Source organism: Phyllobates terribilis, unplaced genomic scaffold (genome assembly GCF_046119375.1).
Source record: "Phyllobates terribilis strain yellow unplaced genomic scaffold, ASM4611937v1 Scaffold_3__8_contigs__length_932513732, whole genome shotgun sequence".
NCBI classification, from domain to species: Eukaryota; Metazoa; Chordata; class Amphibia; order Anura; family Dendrobatidae; genus Phyllobates; species Phyllobates terribilis.
This window is the reverse complement of record NW_027362763.1, coordinates 329,373,502-329,387,984: the sequence shown is the minus strand read 5'-3', so window position 1 is coordinate 329,387,984 and position 14,483 is coordinate 329,373,502. Positions and strand designations below refer to the sequence as shown.

The 14,483-nt window shown below is 41.5% G+C and overlaps 1 protein-coding gene across 1 annotated transcript in view; it reads right to left on the bottom strand.

Annotated features, from left to right (window-relative positions):
* Positions 1-14,483, bottom strand: part of FGF12 (fibroblast growth factor 12) — a 590,755-nt gene that overhangs the window by 487,889 nt on the left and 88,383 nt on the right. The window lies entirely within an intron of this gene.

Here is a 14,483-nt window from a genome sequence, read left to right as displayed (position 1 = left end):
GATAGTAAAGCCAGAATTTCACAATGGCAGAAATAGTTCCGATGAGCTGCTTATTTCATGGTTATGCTTAATGACTTTACAATTACTTCTGGGATTCATCACATCAAAGACATTAACAATAATACACAATGTGGACAAAGTAAGGAGCTGCTTTGTGCTTGCAATAAAATGTGCAAGATCAGCTATGCATTATCCAGGGAGCCTCAAAGTACTTATTGCTGTACTTGTTACGTTGAATGTTGTGGGAATTTTGGCAAAAAAAAAAAATCAATTCTTGGAGGAAGCGTTTAATAGCAGGCTATTACTGCACGTTATAGCTACTTTATCAGCACAGGGGATTAGAATGGGGGTTAGCATTCTAAAAAAATAATTTATATAATATATATATATATATATATATATATATATATTAACATATAAAACACTTTTTCGAGATCTCACTAATCGTCTTTAAGGAATTTCCCGTGAGACTAATAGAACAGAGCTCAGAAAATATTCTAATCTTCCAATATAAATATTACAATTTGATTCCCAATGCTGTTCTCAGTGACAGCAGTTTTTTTATGGAAGCAGGGTATTTTTTTTACTTACTACGCGTTTCGGATATAGAACTGTTCACTAGTCATGGTATATTTTTACTCAGACCAGTTACATAATTTTGCTCAATGGACAAGAAACGTTTAGTATTTATTCATTTTTTGGGGGTCAGCCGTTTTGACCCCTCAAAATTGCTACAGCAATGTACAGGTGACAAGGAGAGCAGTTAAAACATACCTATATGCTTGGCTATGCAGGTCGCATGATCGAGGAATCCGAGGTCTAATCCCCATTGCTCTGTGACTGATGTTGACAGCTTCAAGGGGTGGACCTGCTGACAGTATCTCTTTAAGGACACGTTCACACGTTCTGTATTTGGTCAGTATTTCACATCAGTATTTGTAAGTCAAAATCAAGAGTGGGTGATAAATACAGAAGTGGTGACGTGTTTCTATTATACTTTTCCTCTGATTGTTCCACGCCTGGTTTTGGCTTACAAATACTGATGTGAAATACTGACCAAATACTGAGCGTGACCTAAACTGACCTGTTTTACTTACAGATTAGCCTTATAGTTGTAAACAAAGACACCCTCACTCCATGTGATCACTAAAATAAATACTTGGTGATCAAACACAAGAGAACTTTTTAGTATGTTTTTACATAAGGAAGTACAGTAGTGGTATAGCTGAATAGGTGGTTGTCCCCCATTAAAATGTTTAGTTTGTAGAGATCCGATATGCCTGTCATGACAAATCTAATATACAGTAGAAGGGAAATATAAATCAGGATGGAAGTTTTGGGGCGTGTCAATGTACTTGGACTGATTCTTCCCAGGGCATGGACACGCCACATTGCACTTCAAATCTGATTTGCATATAGCTTCTATGCTACATTTCTCATGACTGGCACATCAGATCTCTACAATAAAAGATTTTTATTGATGGATAAGCACCTATACAGCCAAATCACTACTTCTATATCTAAATAAGTGCTGACAGGTTCCCTTTAAGGGAGTCTGCATTAGGAAGTAATTGCTCTTGCTAGTTATGTTTCTATAAAGTAGCATGAATGACATTATCTAATAGTTTAATGAAATTGTGGGCAAGGTTCAGATGACATTACTCCTTCTCTCTATCAAGTCATTCAATTCATGCTGTCTAAACTACCGGCAGCACGAATAAGAGACTGGCAGCATGAATAACAACCTGGTGACAGGAATTAGAGCCTGGCAGCACGAATAAGAGCCTGGTGACACGAATTAGAGCCTGACAGCACGAATAAGGGCCTGGCAGCACGACTAAGAGCCTGCCGGCATGAATAAGAGGCTGGCGGTATGAATAAGAAACTGGCGGCATGATTAAGAGCCCGGCGGCATGAGTAAGAGCCCGGCGGCATGAATAAGAGCCTGGCGGCAATGAATAAGAAGCTGGCGGCATGAATAAGAGCCTGGCGGCATGAATAAGAGGCTGGCGGTATGAATAAGAAACTGGCGGCATGAATAAGAGGCTGGCGGTATCAATAAGAGCCCGGCGGCATGATTAAGAGCCCGGCGGCATGAATAAGAGGCTGGCGGCAATGAATAAGAAGCTGACGGCATGAATAAGAGCCTGGCGGCATGAATAAGAGCCTGGCGGCAATAAATAAGAAGCTTGCGGCATGAATAAGAGACTGGCGGCATGAATAAGAAGCTGGCGGCATGAATAAGAGCCTGGTGGCATGAATAAGAGCCTGGCAGCATGAATGAGAGCCTGGCGGCATGAATAAGAGGCTGGCGGCATGAATAAGAGCCTGGCGGCAATGAATAAGAAGCTAGCGGCATGAATAAGAGACTGGCGGCATGAATAAGAGGCTGGCGGCAATGAATAAGAGCCCGGTGGCATGAATAAGAGCCTGGCGGCAATGAATAAGAAGCTAGCGGCATGAATAAGAGACTGGCGGCATGAATAAGAGGCTGGCGGCAATGAATAAGAAGCTAGCGGCATGAATAAGAGACTGGCGGCATGAATAAGAGGCTGGTGGCAATGAATAAGAAGCTAGTGGCATGAATAAGAGCCTGGCGACAATGAATAAGAAGCTAGCGGCATGAATAAGAGACTGGTGGCATAGAATCATAGAATCATAGAATGGTAGAGTTGGAAGGGACCTCCTGGGTCATCTGGTCCAACCCCCTGCTCAAAGCAGGATTCACTAGATCATCTCAGACAGATGTCTGTCCAGCCTCTGTTTGAAGACGTCCATTGAAGGGGAACTCACCACCTCTCGTGGCAGCCTGTTCCACTCATTAATCACCCTAACTGTCAAAAAGTTTTTTCTAATATCTAATCTGTGTCTCCTCCCATTTAGTTTCATCCCATTGCTTCTAGTCTTTCCTTGTGCAAATGAGAATAAAGATGATCCTTCTACAATGTGACAGCCCTTGACATATTTGTAGACAGCTATTAAGTCTCCTCTCAGTCTTCTTTTTTGCAAGCTAAACATTCCCAAATCCTGCAACCGTTCCTCATAGGATATGGTTTGCAGACCAGTCACCATTCTGGTCGCTCTTCTCTGAACTTGCTCCAGTTTGTCTATGTCTTTTTTAAAATGTGGTGCCCAAAACTGTACACAGTATTCCAGATGAGGTCTGACCAAAGAGGAGTAAAGACCGATAATGACTTCACGTGATCTAGACTGTATGCTTCTGTTAATACATCCCAGAATTGTATTTGCCTTTTTTGCTGCTGCATCACACTGTTGACTCATGTTCAGTCTATGATCTATTAGTATACCTAAGTCTTTTTCACATGTACTGTTGCTTAGCTCTATTCCTCCCATTCTGTATATGCTTTTTTCATTTTTATTGCCCAGATGTAGTACTTTGCATTTTTCCCTGTTAAAAACCATTCTGTTGGTTGCTGCCCACTGCTCCAGTTTATTTAGGTCTTTTTGAATCCTCTCTCTCTCTTCTCTAGTATTAGCTATCCCTCCTAGCTTTGTGTCATCAGCAAATTTAATCAGTTTACCCTCAATTCCTTCATCTAAATCATTGATAAAGATGTTGAACAATACAGGTCCCAGGACGGAGCCCTGTGGTACCCCACTTGAGACATTCATCCAGCTGGATGTGAAGCCATTTACAACCACCCTTTGAGTCCGATCACTAAGCCAGTTATGAATCCACCTAACAGTTGCCTGGTCCATTGCATACTTGGTCATTTTTTCAATAAGGATGGTGTGAGATACTTTGTCAAATGCTTTGCTGAAGTCAAGATATACTATATCTACAGCATTTCCCTGATCCACCCAGTCAGTGATTCTGTCATAGAAGGAAATTAAGTTAGTCTGACATGACTTGTTAGTTACAAACCCATGCTGACTCTGGTTAATCACTTCATTCTTATCCATGTACTTACATACATGTTGTTTAATAATTTGTTCAAAGATCTTTCCTGGTATAGAAGTCAGACTCACCGGCCTATAGTTCCCTGGGTCCACCTTCTTCCCCTTTTTGAAGATAGGAACAACATTTGCTCTTCTCCAGTCTTCTGGGACTTCTCCTGTTCTCCAAGAAATTTCAAAGATTATGGAGAGTGGTTCTAAAATTTCTTCTACGATCTCCTTCAGTACTCTGGGGTGTAATTCATCTGGACCTGGTGACTTGAACTCATTTATGTTAGCTAAATATTCCCTCACAATCTTTCTGTTTACAGATAACTTGGATTCCTCTATTCCTTTAAAAGGACAGTGAAGATCAGTTGATGTTACATTTTCTTTCTGAGAGAAAACAGATGCAAAATAGGAATTAAAAAGTTCGGCCTTCTCAACATCCTCTCTTACCATTTCTCCATTTTCATCCTGTAAAAATCCTATAGCATCTTTGACTTTTCTTTTACTTTTGACATACCCCCAAAATCCTTTTTTATTGCTTTTGACATCTCTTGCAAGCCTTAATTCATTGTCAGCTTTAGCTATCCTGATACGTGCCCTACAGGATCTGCAGACTGCATTATAATCTTCTTTAGATATGCCTCCCTCTTTCCATTTAATAAACATTTCTTTCTTTCTTTTTAGCATGTGTTTAAGTTCTGTGTTCATCCATCCTGGTTTCCTTAAATGCTTCCCATTCTTCCTACTTTTCGGGATTGTTAACGATTGTGCTTTGAGAATCTCATTTTTAAAAATTTCACATCCTTCCTGGACATTTTTGTCCTTAAGGACATCCAGCCATTGGATCCCTCCTATTCTCTTTCTGAGTCTCTTAAAATCTGCCTTTCTAAAATCTAACCTTGAAGTTTGAGTCTTCACATGTCTTCCTCCTCTAGTTATCCAAAATTCTATAATAGCATGATCGCTGCCTCCTAGGGTCCCAGCCACCTTTACCTCCTCAACCATTTCCTCCCTGTTTATAAGGATTAGATCCAAAGTAGCAGATCCCCTTGTTTTCTCCCCTACCTTTTGGAAGATAAAGTTGTCAGCAAGAGAGGATAAGAATTTGCTTGACCTGTTAGTTTTACTTGAGAGAGATTCCCAACAAATGTCTGGATAGTTGAAATCTCCCATGACCACTACGTCATATTTTTTGGAGAACTTGGTCATTTGATACATAAAGAGTTCATCCATATCTTCAGCTTGCCCAGGTGGCCTGTAGTAAATGCCTACAATGGTGTCCTTTCCGTTGTTCTCTCCTTGTATTCTTACCCAAACAGTTTCCACAGAACTCCCAGTCTCTGAAGCTTCCATCTCTATGCAGATATACGCTTTTCTAACATACAATGCAACACCTCCTCCTCGTTTATCAAGTCTGTTTCTTGCAAATAAGTTGTATCCTTTTAGCCTTTTATTCCAATCATGTGTATCGTCCCACCAAGTTTCAGTGATTCCAATGACATCATATTCCTTTTCCTGCATTAGTAGTTCCAATTCTCCTTGTTTGTTGCCCATGCTTTGTGCATTTGTATAAAAACATTTTAGTTTGTGATTGGTTTCTCTTCCTCCCATATTTTTATTATTTAAATTGTTTTGTCTTTGTTCTTCCTTTCCACTTCCAGTAGCAGAGATCTCAATAGTATTTGTCAGCTGTATGGCTTTTTCTGGCCTTTTGCTTCCCTTCCCACATTGTTCTAGTTTAAAGCTCTTCTGATGAGTGTAGCAAGGCGACTTCCAAATACATGTTTTCCAGTCTTCGTAAGGTGCACCCCATCTCTAGCAAGTAGTCCATCGTATAGGTAATTCATTCCGTGATCCAGAAATCCAAATCCTTGTTGATGGCACCATTGACGTAGCCAGTTGTTCACCTGTAGAATCTTATTCCACCTCATTGTTCCATGGCCATCCACTGGGAGGATGGATGAGAAGACCACCTGCGCTCCCAATTCTTTCACTTTCTTGCCTAAGTCACTGCAGATGGTTTCCAGGTCCTTTCTTGCGGTGTCATTTGTCCCCACATGTATTAGCAGGAATGGGTAGTGATCTGTAGGTCTGAAGAGTCTTGATATCCTGTCAGACACATCTTTAATTTTTGCTCCTGGAAGACAGCACATTTCTCTTGAGGTTATGTCTGGTCTGCAGATAGCGGCCTCTGTTCCTCTTAACAGGGAATCCCCCATGACCACCACTCTCCGTTTTTTCTTCACAACATTCTTCTTTCTCCATCCAGGAGGATTCTGAGGGCTTACAAGGTTATTCATTGCTGGCAAAGTCTTATCTTGCTGTATTTCTTCATGGTGCTCCTGCGAGAGAGCCTGGTACTGGTTCCTGAGCAGTATGGGTGCTGACTGCCTCTCGATCCTCCTGCTTCGGTGGGTCACATGCTTCCATTCCTCTGTTTCGTCAGGTGCAGTTCGAATTTCTTCTCTTTCTGAATCATGAAGAGATAATTCTGCTCTGTCTAAGAACTCTTCACCTTCCTTAATGATTTTCAAGGTAGTTAACCTCTCTTCTAGATTTCGCAACTTTTCCTCCAACAGGGACACAAGCTTGCATTTCTGGCATGTGAAGTTTGGCTTTTCCACTGGCAAGTCTGTGAACATGTAGCAGGATATGCAGCTCACCAAATGGCTCCTGGACTCTTCCATGTTCTTATTGTTAATGTTCTGAAAACAGTGAAAAAAGCTTAAAAAAAAAAAAAAAAAGCTTCAAAATGCGCGCGCCGGTCGGCGCGCGGTTTACCGATGTCCTCTTTTCAGCTCCAACAGCCAAAATCCAGTGTTCTTTGAGCTCGCGGAGACTCTTCACTTACCCCAAAATGCAGTGGGAATATGCAAATTATCTCCTCAGGACTCCTCCCCTGGCATGAATAAGACTCCTCAGGAGACTCCTCAGGACTCCTCCCCTGGCATGAATAAGAGGCTGGCGGCATGATTCTCTGAAATGTTCTAGTATTTAGCCAGCTGTGGACTACAAGAGAGACCTGACTAATCCGATGCGTCCCCCAACCAGCTTCTCTCTGCACAGCTCTAGTTGATTTACAGGTTGATCCCATGTGCGTTCATAGGAAGAGACCTGTCAATCACCTAAAGTGTGGTGCGTGGAAAAGCTGGCCGGGGACCATGGGAATAGATGTGACTAGTCCAATCCTGCCCCCGATCAAGTCTTCAAACTATGTTCTTTCTGAAATTGCTGAGCATTTCAGAGAAAAATATACCTGGCTGAAATCATGCAGCCAAGCTGATTCATGCTGCCTGTAGTATGGGCAGCATGAATTGATAGGAATTGAGCGACAGTTTCCCTTTAATTATGATACTGCTCATGTCAGAAGCATCCTTAAGCCACGTTCACACATTCACTTACTCAGTATTTTACCTCATTAATTGAAAACAGAATCAGGAGTGGAACAATCAGAGGAAAAGTATAATAGAAACACCTCACCACTTCTGCATTTATCACCCACTCCTGTACAAATATTAATGTAAAATACTGACTAAATACTGAAAGTGTGAATGTGGCCTTAATGCTATACTCACACAAATGGATAGAAACCTGACTGCCACACAAATATCTCTTCAGATTCTTTGACTCCAATAATAGGGCCTATAAAAAATGTGATCTGGTTCCTGAATTTGTTATTATATATTCAAGGCAAAATGTATAGTTTAGATTCCATTGTAGAGAGCTGTATTACGATCTTGAGTTGTACAGACCAGTAATATGGTGACCAAAGACTACTAATTACAGTCCAAGTCATACATCCTTGTGCCTCATCTGGAGACACAGGCATTTTCTCACAGAAGTTCACACAAGCATATAAAAAACTGTTCAAGTTTCATCTAGAAAAAATGTTCGATTTGCATCTCAATTGTCATCCATATTGGTATCTGTGTTTATAAACCGAATTATAATTTATAATGGGATTTGGGCGTATGCGCTGTCGGGACCATAGACTATAAAGTGCCGGCCGCGTTAATCATTTTCTGGCGTATGCGCCTACTGGAGACGGACACTCAGACGCAGTCTGCTACTTTTCACAGACCCATAGACTTATAATTTTGATCCGTAGTTGGGTTCAAAAATGGATATATTGCAGTAATTTTTATTTTGTGAACCACTCAGTCTGCAAAAAAATATTGACATGTGAATAGACCCGTAGATTATATAGATTATAATGAGTACTCTGTTCTATCCGTGAAAATCACAGAAAAATACGTACATGACTCACAGATGTCTGAATGAGGCCACAGGCTGGATTAAGACACATGTATGACAAATCGTCCAGAAAAAAGATCATCCAGAAACAATTATCAATTTTTATCTGTATTGTCATTCTGTCCATATTCCATTAGTATGTCCATTTTTTACATTCGTATGACATCCCTTGTGGCATCCATTTTTATTCATTAACATTTAATAATAATGACAAGACCAAATACATTTTCCTCTATTAATAATTGTAATATATCTGTAAGGGCTTATTCACATGTCAGTAATTGGTCAGTATTTTACATCAGTGTTTGTATGCCAAAACCAGTGGAACTTACAGAGAAAAGCTCTAAGGCCACGGCCCCACTATCAGTATTTGGTCAGTATTCCGTCAGTATTTTTTCTCAAGAGTAGAAGCCAAAACCAGGTTAGGAACAATCAGAGAAAAGGTATAATAGAGACAAGTCACCAATTCTGCATTTATCACCCACTCCTGAGAAACAATACTGACCGAATACTGACCAAATACTGATAGTGGGGCCGTGGCCTTAGAGAAAGACTGACACTAGTTCTGTGTTTTGGAGACACTCCTAGTTTTGGAATACAAATACTGATCAAAAATACTGATGTGTGAATAAAGCCTAAAAATCAGATGCAATAATGGATGATTCTTATGGGATCAGATTTTTTTTGCCCCCATAGGCTTGTATATGCGAGTCCCATATGAAATACAGGAAAGAACACAGAAAGCTGTATTTTTTGTTACATGGGCGCACAGTCTGTGTTGTCCATAAAGTATCCAATATTTACACGTACAATGTACGCATCTGATGAGCCGAATAAATAATATCAGAGCTAATCCTATCAGATACAGATACATTGCTGGGGAGCTTATATAATATATGGAGATGTATTGTGTCATGTTTTTAGCAGAAAAGTCTGCTGTGTTCAGACACTGAAAGGGGAAAATGTATCCTGCCAAATACTGGATGATGTTTGCTTAATTACCCCATCATTTGGCGTCATTGGATCCACATCGCTGATTGATAGCACGTGGCTCTGATTAGTCTTTATTTCTCAGCGATTGCTGTTTCATACCCCAGTAGATTTTACTGTACTGAACAGATTAGGGGGAGCTGTGCTCACATTACAGGACCACTGGGGTATTGTCGGAATTCAATTTCTTCTGATGTCTTCGGAGATAGAAATTTTGGAACAATAAGAAACTGCTGCAGGAGCTGTATCCTGATGAGAAGTCTGATTCCACATTGGTTTACTGTCTCAACTAGAGGGGCATATAGCAAGTATTATTCTAGGTTCACACGTACACTGCTCAAAAAAATAAAGGGAACACTTAAACAACAGAATATAACTCTAAGTAAATCAAACTTCTGTGAAATCAAACTGTCCACTTAGGAAGCAACACTGATTGACAATCAATTTCACATGCTGTTGTGCAAATGGAATAGACAATAGATGGAAATTATTGGCAATTATCAAGACCCACTCAATAAAGGAGTGGTTCTGCAGATGGGGACCACAGACCACATCTCAATACCAATGCTTTCTGGCTGATGTTTTGGTCACTTTTGAATGTTGGTTGTGCTTTCACACTCGTGGTAGCATGAGATGGACTCTACAACCCACAGAAGTTGCTCAGGTAGTACAGCTCATCCAGGATGGCACATCAATGCGAGCTGTGGCAAGAAGGTTTGCTGTGTCTTTCAGCGTAGTGTTCAGAGGCTGGAGGCGCTACCAGGAGACAGGCCAGTACACCAGGAGACGTGGAGGGGGCCGTAGGAGGGCAATAACACAGCCGCAGGACCGCTACCTCCGCCTTTGTGCAAGGAGGAACAGGAGGAGCACTGCCAGAGCCCCGTAAAATGACCTCCAGCAGGCCACAAATGTGCATGTGTCTGCACAAACGGTTAAAAACCGACTCCATGAGGGTGGTATGAGGGCCCAACGTCGCCACTGGCACCCTGTGCTCTTCACAGATGAAAGCAGATTCACACTGAGCACATGTGACAGACGTGACAGAGTCTGGAGACACCGTGAGAGCGATCTGCTGCCTGCAACATCCTTCAGCATGACCGGTTTGGCAGTGGGTCAGTAATGGTGTGGGGTGGCATTTCTTTGGAGGGCTGCACAGCCCTCCATGTGCTCGCCAGAGGTAGCCTAACTGCCATTAGGTACCGAGATGAGATCCTCAGACCCCTTGTGAGACCATATGCTGGTGCGGTTGGCCCTGGGTTCCTCCTAATGCAGGACAATGCCAGACCTCATGTGGCTGGAGTGTGTCAGCAGTTCCTGCAAGATGAAGGCATTGAAGCTATGGACTGGCCAGCCCACTCCCCAGACCTGAATCCGACTGAGCACATCTGGGACATCATATCTTGCTCCATCCACCAACGTCACGTTGCACCACAGACTGTCCAGGAGTTGGCGGATGCTTTAGTCCAGGTCTGGGAGGAGATCCCAGAGGAGACCATCCGCAACCTCATCAGGAGCATGCCCAGGCATTGTAGGGAGTTCATACAGGCACGGGGATGCCACACATAATACTGAGCCTAATTTTGACTTATTTTAAGGACATTACATCAAAGTTGGATCAGCCTGTAGTATGTTTTTCCATTTTAATTTTGGGGGTGACTCCAAATCCAGGCATCCATTGGTTAATAAATTTGATTTCCATTGATGATTTTTGTGTGATTTTGTTGTCAGCACATTCAACTTTGTACAGAACAAAGTATTCAATGAGAATATTTCATTAATTCAGATCTAGGATGTGCTATTTGAGTGTTCCCTTTATTTTTTAGAGCAGTGTATATTTGATGCACATTTTATGCTTCGATTTCTAACCTGAAATCTGCATCCTTACTGAATTTACCATCTCCACATAGTTTTTGCACTTATTTGGGCATTTTTACATTTTTGAGTTTTTTGGGGCTTACTTATGCAGAAACAGAACAAAACACTGCCAGGCGGTTTATCCTGAGCACTTAGGCCCCAATTATCAATACTGGTGATTTTCTGATCTTGATGAGGGGGCATGAATCAGGAGCAGGGATGGACTGGAATTGAAACTCAGCCCAGGCCCACCCGATGCGTGGTGAATGTGAAATATTTTCGGGCACTTCGGGTTATGGCTGATTTGGGTTTATGTCACATTTTTTAAATAAAAATTGCTGTAAACTGCACTTTTTCATCAACAGACAAAACTGAATTGACATAATGTAAAATATAAATTTCCCTCCAGGAAAATGTTAATTTCTTTCAACTGGAGGGACGGACATATTTGTAATATAGAGCTCCATGATCCAAAAAATGCTATGTTTGATAGCACCAGAAAAAAAAGCAGCTTATATTTTCCTTGCAGATTTGAAGCAGCTTCATGTCTGCAGCGTTGATTCTTTCAGCATTTTTACAGCGTTTTTCATCCATGCTAAAGAATGGGAAAAAAATCTCATAAAAAAGCAGCAATATCAAGGAGAATTTCCTGCCAAGCGTTTTTCATGCCAAGAGACATGTTTTTGGTGAAGATGTCTGTAGCAAATACTTATCGTGTGCACATGCCCGCGCCATATCATTACCAGTAAACATTGCAGACTATGGGCTGTTATCTTTACTAGATACTGACTTCAACAATTATCTTGAATCAGTTATTTGCCTCTAAAATGAAAGCGAATTACCAATGATGAAAGGGTTAATACTTGGGCCCTGCATCAGTAATAGCCCCTGTAGTAACCATGGCAAGTGTTATGAGGTCATAAACAAGTGTCATAAAGAAGATTCCATAAAAGAAGGGCGCGCTGCCATGACCAGTGCCATTACTGATGCGCCTGAGGACCTTGAGCTTGACCACCCCACGTAATGTGCCGACCTTGGTGTAATTTGGAGGTTCTAGCAGGGAAAGGCGTTGTCTGCTTTAGACACCCCAAGAGCATGGGAAGGTAACAGAGGGGGCTCCCCAGCACAGGATCCCCTTCTGTTACCCTTTACAAAGAGCTGCTCTCCTTTGGAAGTTCATGGACGGATCTATGACTTTAATGGATGATAAATTGGGAAGGGGAGGAGGAAGGGGTAAGGGTATTTATCCTATTATGGGTTATCCATAACGAACAATCCTTATAACCAAGTGTCCAACTTCTTGAGACTTGGACCTGGATCTGAAAGGGAGAAATGATACATCCACTTGGACAGTCAGATCAACCAAATTCGTTCTAGCAGTCAATGTGGTGACAGATATTGCAACCAGATCTCTCCCACATCCGGTTTATCACATTTATAGTTTATATTTGTTATGTCGTTCTCTGTAAATGTGGTAAAATGTACAAATTGTAAAATTCTGCAGTTACATCTGCTATATATCAGCGCTAACTCTCTAAGCCCAAAGGAAGGGTAATTCTCCAGCCATGGTTCCTTAGAGGTTTCCTCCACAAGGGGGTTTTCCTCTCCTGAGTGCTGGAGGGTGACTCTTCGTGAGTCGGGGGTTGTGCTATTTTCGGTGTCATGTAAATTTAAATAAAGCTGAGAACGTTTGACACCTAATTGCAATGCTTCGTGTATTTATTTTGTATGCTTCTGTGGATTCATTTTGTTTGGGAGTCGGGGTCTATCACACATCACTGAGTCGTATGTATGGACATCTGCTGACCACAGTGTTGCCCCAGCTCTGGAGAGTATGATGGAGCAGAGAAGACAAGCATTACAGCACAGCACCTGCAAGTGTGCACTCATCCTCGGAATAAGGACTTATATTACGGTATTATAAGCAGCTTCCTCGCCTCATTCACACAGTGAGTATTTTGTGCAGTAATTTACATCGGTATTTGTAAGCTAAAAAACAAAGGGGAACAAACACAGAGAAAAATAATAACTGAATCATTTTCACCTCTTCTGTGATTTGTATCCACTCCTGCCATCTGTTAACAAATACTGATGCAAAATATCGCCATGTAAAAATGCCCTCAATCCTTACTGACTGACTTGACAGGTTGAGTTGCAGTGAAGCAGCAGAGGTTGCGAGAGTTAAAGGAGTTTCCCAGTTTCAAAAACCCCTGTCCCCCGGTTGCCGTTTTGAAAACAAACAAGCTATACTTTCCTCACCCTCCCCAGGAAAGACTGTGCAGCATATGATCACTTCTATGATAACGGCCTCCCTATCCTCACCTCACTTACAACCAGCTGCTGCATCTGAATATGAGACGCACTCTTTTAGGCTAAGTTCTGCTGCATATTTTCATAAAAAAAAAACATATTACAGCGTATTACAGTTCCAGCAAAGTGGATGACCTGTATATAATCAAAAAGGCAAAAAAAAGTCAGCTCAAAAGATCCATGCATTGAGACTTGTAATGCAGTGAGAGGCAGAAGCAAAAAACAGTGATCCAGCATCAGAATCTTCTATTAAAAGCCATACTTTTTTACGCAAAAATAGAGATAGGAAGTCACAACTTGATCTCTAAAAACCATTAAAAAATCCTACAAACACGTTTCAGACAACAGTCTTAATCACTGAATGTGTTTGCTTTAGTGTTGAGCGAGTATGTTCTGTCCGAGTACGCTCGGGCCGAGCTAAGAGTATTTATAGCTGCTCGGTGATGAGGTTGAATTGCTCCCGTGTGCATGATTTGCAACTGTTTGACAGTTTTATTACATGTGAGGAATGTGTAAGAAATAGACATTCCTCACATGTAAATCATGCACACGGGAGCGATTCAACCATATCACCGAGCAGCTATAAATACTCGGAGCTCGGCCCGAGCATACTCGGACAGAACATACTCGCTCAACACTAGTTTGCTTCTGACATGTCTGTAAATCTCACACCCCTGCTCCTCTTTTAGCCCTTAAGAATTTGAAGTGCATTGAGTTTTTAAAATCTGCAGCATCACTTTCTCTTGCGGTAAAGGGTTTTTCCCACAAACAAAAGGTCATTTTAATCAATAGATCTTGGAATAATAATTTCCACAATTGGATATGTTTAAATAAAATGTTCCTGTGCTGAGATAATCTTATAAATGTGCCCCTGCAGTGTACTGTGTAATGGCTGTGTCTGACCATACAGGAACATGGTCTGATCATACCACATCTCCTGGCCAGGGAAGGACACACAGAGACTATACAGACATTACAGCAGGTTCGCAGCTGATTCTTTTTGTGAGGTAAAACATTTCCTTGCCTGTTTTTAAACAATGTTTTACTTCAAAGAAATAATAAGCTGTGTTGCTGTAATGTCTGTATACTCTTTTGCTTCCTCCCCTGCCCAGGAGCTGTGGTATGATCAGACAGTGTTCCTGCACAGTCGGCCATTACACAGTACACAG